Source organism: Dendrobates tinctorius, unplaced genomic scaffold (genome assembly GCF_039654945.1).
Source record: "Dendrobates tinctorius isolate UK_male_01 unplaced genomic scaffold, ASM3965494v1 ptg000082l, whole genome shotgun sequence".
Classification (NCBI taxonomy): Eukaryota; Metazoa; Chordata; class Amphibia; order Anura; family Dendrobatidae; genus Dendrobates; species Dendrobates tinctorius.
In genome coordinates this window covers 9,225,325-9,233,861 of record NW_027361750.1, presented here as the reverse complement: position 1 = coordinate 9,233,861, position 8,537 = coordinate 9,225,325, and the positions used below count along the sequence as shown (strand labels likewise).

At 46.8% G+C, this 8,537-nt stretch overlaps 1 protein-coding gene across 4 annotated transcripts in view; it reads left to right on the top strand.

Annotated features, from left to right (window-relative positions):
• The first annotated feature begins 1,153 nt into the window (after window positions 1–1,153).
• Window positions 1,154–8,537, top strand: part of CSPP1 (centrosome and spindle pole associated protein 1) — a 152,143-nt gene continuing 144,759 nt past the window's right edge. For 2 of the 4 annotated variants that reach the window (XM_073583880.1, XM_073583879.1), the window contains exon 1: window positions 1,154–1,301. The gene's annotated coding sequence lies outside the window, so the exon portion shown is untranslated. The other 2 variants (XM_073583881.1, XM_073583878.1) reach the window with 2 other exon arrangements.

The following is an 8,537-nucleotide window of genomic DNA, read 5'->3' as shown; positions in this document are numbered from 1 at the left end:
CCATAATACTGTATGGAGGACTACGTGCTGCCCATAATACTGTGAGATCTTTGGCATTGTGCTGTACCTATATTCCTTATCTGTGCATCATGAATTGTGGTATGTGTTACAGGGCCAACTGAGACTCTTTTGCCGGAGGCCCACGAAAACCTGGAGCCGACCCTGATTCATGTGCTGTGACAGCACTGTGTACATCTTTGTGTTATATGGCGGTTTACTACCTCTATGTGGTGACATCAATATGGTCCTTCTGATCACATAATCTATGTGCGATAAACCTTTTCTCTTGATGGCGTTTATTATCCATGTGTGATTAACCGCTCATCAATTTGTGCAACTTTCCATTATATTATCATAACCGTTATGTATCGGTAGAAGCGAGGGGTCAGTATTACTGTACGGTCAGAGTAATCTACCGCAACATGGAATTATTACAGTTTATGAAGAATTAATAGATCTACCGTGCATCCCCTCTACTCTGGAACTCTCTACCACAACATATCTGACTCTTGCCTACCATGGAAACCTTCAAAAAGAACCTGAAGACCTAACTCTTCTGACAAGCCTACAACCTGCAGTAACCACCGATTCACCAAACCGCCGCACGACCAGCTCTACCCTCGCCTACTGTATCCTCACCCGTCCCTTGTAGACTGTGAGCCTTCGCGGGCAGGGTCCTCTCTCCTCCTGTACCAGACGTGACTTGTATTGTTTAAGATTGCTGTATTTGTATGTATTATGAATACCCCTCCTCACATGTAAAGCGCCATGGAATAAAATGGCGCTATAATAATAAATAATAATAATAATAATAATAATAATAATAATATACATATATGGGTGGAACATGTCAGCGATCGCTATGTATCCGGCAGTAATGGAGATTAGTAGGATCACACCCCGAAACAACCGGTCACAGGCTGAGCACAGCCAATCACACCCCGAGCAAAGCAGATCACAGTCCCTGGTACAACTGATCACACCCCGAGCAGAGCCCATGCAGAGCCGATCACACCCCGAGTACAGCTGATCACACCCTGAGCACAACCGATCACACCCCAAGCAGAGCCGATCACACCCCAAGTACAACCGATAACAACCCGGAGCTCAGCCGATCACCCACCGAGCTCAGGACACGCAGAACCAGGCTGCGCTCCTCCTCTCCACTAGGGGCGCTCGCCACACCTTTTCCCTACACTCAGCTGAGCGCGGGGGGGCGGAGCCTGTCACCACAGAGACACAGCTAACGGCTGTGCGTACACATAAGCGGCGGAGAGGAGCAGCTGCGGCCGGAGCGCTCGGTAATACCGCTGTGTGCATGTGTGTTCCGGTGTCCGTGCAGAGTGTGAGCGGGGACGGCTGTGGGGCGGACTATGTAGTGGTGCTGTGTGATACGGAGGACGTGTGCCCGGACCCATGGTGACCGGAGAGCCGTGCAGCCTCTCCTAAGCTGTGAGAACACGGCCGGTCCCCGTATCACCGGCTGCAGCCCCTGTGCACTGAGGTCACTAGTTATGGAGCCCGGCCATAACCCGAGGAGCCCGGCGTTACAGTCCCTGGCCATTTCTGACACTTGGTAATTTAAAGGGATTTTCTAGTTTCAAGTAACTAACTATCCTTAGGCTGTGTGCACACGCTGCGGAAAAGGTGCGGATTCATCCGCGCGGATTTTGTACAATCCGCAGGTGAAACCGCAGGTCAAAAGACCTGCGGTTTTACCTGCGGATTGCTCTGCGGTTTTGCCCTGCGGTTTTTCATCTCCTCAATGGAGGAGATGGCAAACCGCAGGAGAATCCGCAGAAAGAATTGACATGTCAATTCTTTCTGCGGATTGAAAACCGCAGATAATCCGCGCGGAAAATTCCGCACCGTCTGCACTGCGGTTTTTGATTCCCATAGGGAATCATTGTACTGTACACCGCAGCAGAAACTGCTGCGGGTCCGCAGCGGCCAAAACCGCTGCGGAACCGCAGCAAAATCCGCAGCGTGTGCACACACCCTTAGGGTGTGTGCACATGCTGCGGATTGCAGTGCGGATTTTGTAAACTCTGCAGGTCAAAAGACCTGCGGTTTTACCTGTGAATTGCTCTGCGGTTTTTCATCTCCACAATGGAGGAGATGGCAAACCGCAGCGGAATCCGCAGAAAGAATTGACATGTCAATTCTTTCTGCGGTTTCAAAACCGCGCGGAAAAATCCGCACCGCTGTTTTTTATTCCCATAGGGAATAATGGTACTGTACACCGCAGCAAAAACTGCTGAGGACCCGCAGCGGCCAAAACTGCTACGGAACCGCAGCAGAATCCACAGCATGTGCACACAGCCTAAGGCTATGTGCACACACTGCAGATTCACCTGCGGGTTTTTTCCAGCGGAACCGCAGGTAAAGTGACCTGCGGTTTGGCCTGCGGTTTTACACCTCTACTATGTTAAAGGTGTGAAACCGCAGCAGAAACAATTGACATGCTGCGGAAAAAAAACGCAGCAAAACCGCAGCGTGAGCACTGCAGTTTTGAAAACCCATAGACTAACATGGTAAAGTACCATGTCTCCGGAACTGCTGTGGTACCGCAGCAAAAACCGCAGCGTGTGCACATAGCTAATAAGGCTTAAGCTAGGCAAACAAGTCTGTATACTGCCCCCTACTGACCCCCTGACCCTTCCAGTGCTTCTTGGCCCCCACAAGTTTCTGAGCTTCCAGAAAAGTTTCATTTTTCAATCCTATTTTCTCATTAGTTTTCATGATCTGACGGGAAGGATTGTGTGCGGTTTACACAAGGGAGGCCCACTGGTGCGCTGGCCACTGTATTATAAGTGTGCCCCTCTCTTCGGCAGCCTGTGCAGGAGGTGTCTCTGGTTACACACTTTTATAGGGGTTGTTGGGGCTGACATGAAGCCCTGCGGTCACTTTGTGCCTGCAGAGTTGTTCCGGCGTGTGATGCGTGCTCTCTCGAATCCCTTGAATTCTCTTTTTTTGGCTGCTCTTGTCTCCATCATCTATTGAGAGAGGCTGGATGAGTGTAACGGACAGGTGACAGCCCACCACCACAAGCAATGCAGGGGACAGTTTGTGTATTGCCCGCTGTCACCATTCTGCAGTCACATGAATCCCCTGCAGACTCCTTTAATTTCTGAAGTTGTTGAAAAGTTGTAGTGAGCACGGAGGACCAGCGCTCCATTTAGATGAGAGATAAAAGACTAGGTATGTCCATAGTGAAGACCTAAATAAGGGCTGTCTTTTAACACCCATTCGGTGTCTAGAAATCACAAAGCAGGGGCTGAATCGGTGAAAAAGGCCTCCCTGTTTAAAGGGACTCTCTCAGCACAGAATGACTGTTCAAACAAAGCGCAGGTGCTCGGTGATTCATGGTGTGGCCAGTCATTTATACACACTTCCTACCTGCATGTTTTCCCTCTGTCTCCATCCCCCTCTTCTTTAATAGCTCTGGCTTCATAGGGCCAGAGAAGAGTGACGATAGATGGGAAGCTGTATTGAAATGATTGGCCGTCATGACGCAGAGTGCCTTGACTTGGTCTGAACAGTCGTTCTGTGCTGACAGTCTCTTTAACCACGTTTTGGCCACTCTTCATCACAGCATCCAATGGGTTATGCTATGATCAGAGCAGCTAGCTTCAATCACAGTAGATACTGGCTGTGTAAAACAGCCGGCGCCTGCTCCATTCACATTCTCGCTGTTTCTGCAGTACACATGTGGAAAATGTTGGTAGAAGTAGCCAGATGATAGGAGGGGGGCTATATGTCACCGTGCTCCCCTGACTCATAGGCCACAGAGCAATCATATGGTCTGTTGGCTTTTGTTGTACACTACTGCAAGGGACCCTCACTATCATGTGAGTATGGCACAACCGTGGTCTTGCCTATAGCACGCATTCATTTCCATGAGCACAAAGGGTGGAATTGTATAAATTGTGTTTCATGGTACAATGTGGACACAGCAAACAAATTTACGGTTGACCAATGTTGTAGTCCTATTGTATAATTCAATATCCCTTATCAGTAAATCTCTCTATAGTGACACTTTCTCTTCTTATCTCTAGAACTTGAGAGCTATGAGTCCTCTAATACAATACACAAGTAATGAGCCACACAATGGGGCCTATTTGCCATGACCGGCCTTGCTTAGGGGTTGTGCTGGAGTCAAACGCTCCCGGTTCATGAAGAGGTGCTTGCCTGTTCATGAATCTAGAGCATCTGATGAATCGGGTACTGGAGTGAGATTTCTGGTGTAGGGAACGCCATAGCTCATCATGAATTGAGCGAGCCCGCTGCGACCCTCTCCTGCCACAGACTCGCCAGTTTTGTTAGTTTTGGGAGAAACTGGTGCGAAAACACAAAAAGTCGCGGCATTCTCAAAGCTTTTATACCAAAATTAGAGTGAAAGCTTTGATGAATCGAGCCAAATGACTTTTCTTTTCTGTACATTGGATTATCGCTGTGTTTTGCATTAATTTTAAGTTGATTCTAGATTTTAAATTGTTTTCTATAGAGATCTATAAACCGGACTAATTCACATTCTTAATACTGCCTGTTGGTTTCTTGTGAATATTGTTCTAACCTTCTGGGGATTTTGTGAAACATGGTCCACAATGACAAACACAGTAATTCCTACACATAATTTCATAATTACTTAGAAGGATTGTCCAAAACTTATATTCTGATGGCTTATTCTATGACAGGTCACCATTATCTGATTGGTGAGCATCGGACAGAAAGCCCCCTACTGAATAGCTGTTTTCAGGTCCTGCGGTGGCCGATGTAAGCAGTGTATGGACCCAGTGCGCCGCATCCCCTTACTTTGGGTAGCGGGTGGATATTGCAACTCAGCTCTCGTTAAAGGGAGTCTATCAGTATATGATGACTGTTCAAACCAAGTCCAGGCACTCGGGGCACCCTTGTCGTGGCCAAACATTTAAATGCTGCTCCCCCCAGCCCTGACTGACAGCCGTCCCCAATGCCGAGCCAGTGTCAGTCACAGCGGTTACAGCCACTTATCTGTATACTCAGCGATGACTGAAATCGCACCGACATCGCCCCCATGACTGACACGTTGTACTTCAGGGCCCTCCAGAGAGGTTGCCATTCTGGAACATGTCAGCACTAGTGATGAGCGAGTATACTAGTGATGAGCGAGTATACTCGTTACTCGGGTGTCCTCCGAGTATTTTGGCGTGCTCGGAGATTTAGTTTTCGTCGCCTCAGCTGCATGATTTGCGGCTGGTAGACAGCCTGGATACATGTGAGGAATGCCTGTTTGTCATGTATTCAGGCTGTCTAGCAGCCGCAAATCATGCAGCTACTGAGACAGAAAGTAAATCTCCGAGCACGCCCAAATACTCGGCGATCACCCGAGCATGCTCAGGAAATCACGAGTATACTCGCTCATCACTAGTCAGCACTGGAGGATACTGGCTTCCTGGTCGCTTAACGTTTGATTCTTCTCCCATCTTCCCCAGTTAATGTGCATCTTTTTTTCTCAACGTGTTTTTTTGCTACCCTGTTAACTATTTGCAAAAAAACTTCTTCTGAGATTACGCCTCAATATCTCTGCAATTTCAAGAGTGCTGCCTCGCTCTGTAAGACTTGTAACAATTTTTGACTTTTCAGAGTCCACTAAATCTCTCTTTTGGCCCATTTTGCCTGTGAAAAACAAGCTGCCAAAGGGTGTGTGCACACGTTACGGATTCTGCTGCGGATATTTCCGCGCAGATTTGTCTAAATCCGCAGGTCAAGAGACCTGTGGTTTATCTGCGGATTTATTGCAGTTTAGCCTGCGGATTTGCCCTGCGGTTTGACACCTGTCTTGGTGTTGCCAAACCGCTGCAGAATCCGCACAAAGATTTGACATGCTGCGGATTAATCTGCAACTTGTGCACTGCGTTTTTCATTTTACATAGACTTATATGGTACTGTACAACGCAGCAGAAACTGCTGCAGATCCGCAGGGCCAAATCGGCTGCGGATCCACAGCAGAATCCACAATGTGTGCACACACTCGGGCGGTATTGCTGTGATTTTTGCGGTGTTCCGCAAAAACGGGCCACAAAAAACCTTTTTGGATCGCTGTTTTTCCCTGTTGTAACAAATTTGAGGGAAAAAAAGGCAAGAAAGCCAACAAGCCAGAACTGCCTATGGTCAGCACGCAATGCATAAAGTGCACGTTAGTTTCTAACTGAACTTTAAAATGAGATATTTAGCAAACAATTGATCAATTCTTTGAGCCACCCTGCCACATCAAGGCATTCTCCTATGGGGCAGTCCTACTCTACGTTTTTTATATTCACTGTGCCATTACGGCCTCCTAAATGTATTAAAAGCAAGACTGTATGAAATGCAAACATACCCGAAGCAAAAAAACACGGCGATCCGCAAATACGGTGTACCGCAAAAGCAAGCTACTGTTGTATTTGCGGTACCATTGATTTAAATGGAGGCCGTGTCCGTGAGCCATGAAAAATATCGAACAAGCTCGATATTTTTTCACGGCTGTATATACGGCCCTCACGGCCAAACGACACACGGCGCTCCGATGTATTTCTATTTCCAATAGAAATCTGTTGGGGCCGCAAAAACATGGCAAGTGTAAAAGAAGCCTTATGGTTCTCCTGATCTCTGCTTGCAGTCATATAGCAAAGCACTATGACACCTTCATATAATCTGTCCAGATACATGGTCTCAAAGATTAACATTGACTCTATATTAATGGACAGAAAAACAATTCACGAAAAACTGATGTCCAATATGCTGATGTGAGCTCGGCTTAGATCCATCATCTGGACCGTGTGCTGTCCTTGGAGTTTTCTTCCTACGGTGGATTGTAGGTCACCCCTGATACAATAGGGTGCTCACCTTCATGTACATAATTGTTCTCTATCGAGTTTGCAATTCACTAAAATACATTTAATTTAGCTTGTAAGCTTATTATCTGCTATGATGCAATTTATTTAGGGTTTTCTTTTATCCATGCTTATATGAATTCAATGAATATCTTCTGTTTATTGGAGAGAAGGTGACAGTTTTCTGGGAAATCCTCCTCTCTGTCCAGTCCATTGATGTTTTGTAAGGATTCCTACTTGTTATGCATGCAGTCGTCCGTTTTGTTGTGCCCTGTTGCCTTGGAGTGTTCGGGGCCAGGAGCCAGCTGCATGCACGGCTTCCCCTTGTCCTAGCAACCTCTGCCAGATGATCAACACTCCCAGCTTATAGATGTTTGCTCCTCGCATGGCACATGGTATTGTGAGGCAGATGCTTGATCATTCTCACTGGAGGTTTGTATGCACCGGATCCTTTTTTTGACGGATCCGTTTCAGCCACCAATGTCTGAAATTTATAGTAATAGGACTCTGGGAGAGAGAGAGAAATTTTTGCTGCCAGAACGGGTTTTGGGGTTAAGTTTCATGAAAGGAAATTTTTCCGGGCATGCTCAGTATCTGTTGGCGGATTCCGTCAATTAACGGTTGGCAACGGATTCGTTGCCCATAGGCGTCCATTATAACACATAGTGGACAGCGACGGATCCGTTGCTCTCCGTTGTTTTAACGCAGACAAAAAACGTTTCATTGTCCGTCCACTCCAGACAGCTGACGCCAAAATTATGACAGATCCGTCAAAAAACAGATGCAACAGATGGACCATCCATCAAAATTCGCCGCTAATGCAAGTCTATGGGAAAAAAGGCAGATCCGCCAAAAAAATAGCGGATCCGGGTTTTTTTTCTCGAAAAATGTCGGATTTTGACTGACGTCAAACAACTGAAGTGTGAAACAGGCCTAAGGGTGAGGTCCTTCGTAGTGCTCGGAGTAAGTGGCCAAGAAATAGGTTGCAAAAGGCTGACCGATAGTTATTGACTGCACAGTTTGACAGAAACAGCCTTGCCAGTAACAATAAGCAAAGCATATGCATTACATTTACAGAAATGCATTGGGACATTTAGTCCAGGGTTATAGGATAGCCCTGGCCGTGACACAAGTTTGCTAAATGTCACTGCTACATGTCAGCGCAATACAAGCCAGTGGGATCCCAAGGGTATGGCAACAAGCAAGTCGTGTAAAGATTGACGCAGTTATAAGACTTCTCACAACTTTCTTGCTGCACTCACAGTACCCTTGGGATCGCAATGTGACCCCATTCATTTCTATTGTGCCGCAATGTAGCAGCGACATCTTGCAAACGTTGGTCATTTGACAGGTGCCGCAGCCAGAGTCGCATCGGCGTACAGCGCCAGCCTACGAAATGGCTTTTTAGAAGCCACAACTCAGATGTGCCCAACCCTACGTAGCACCCACCCTGATCACATTTCCTTGCACTTATTTTGAACTTACATTTTAGGATCTCATAACCAACTTAAGGCTAAAGAGACTGGCTAATAATATAGGTGCACCCCAACTGCATGGTTTTGGAAGTCAAATAACTGTTCTCGTGCAAAGCGCAGATCTTTTTATATAACAATTGGACAAGCACAATTTTTTGGTGTCACTTTGGTTATTAACAGAGTGTGAACACAAAGGATCTCTTTTAGA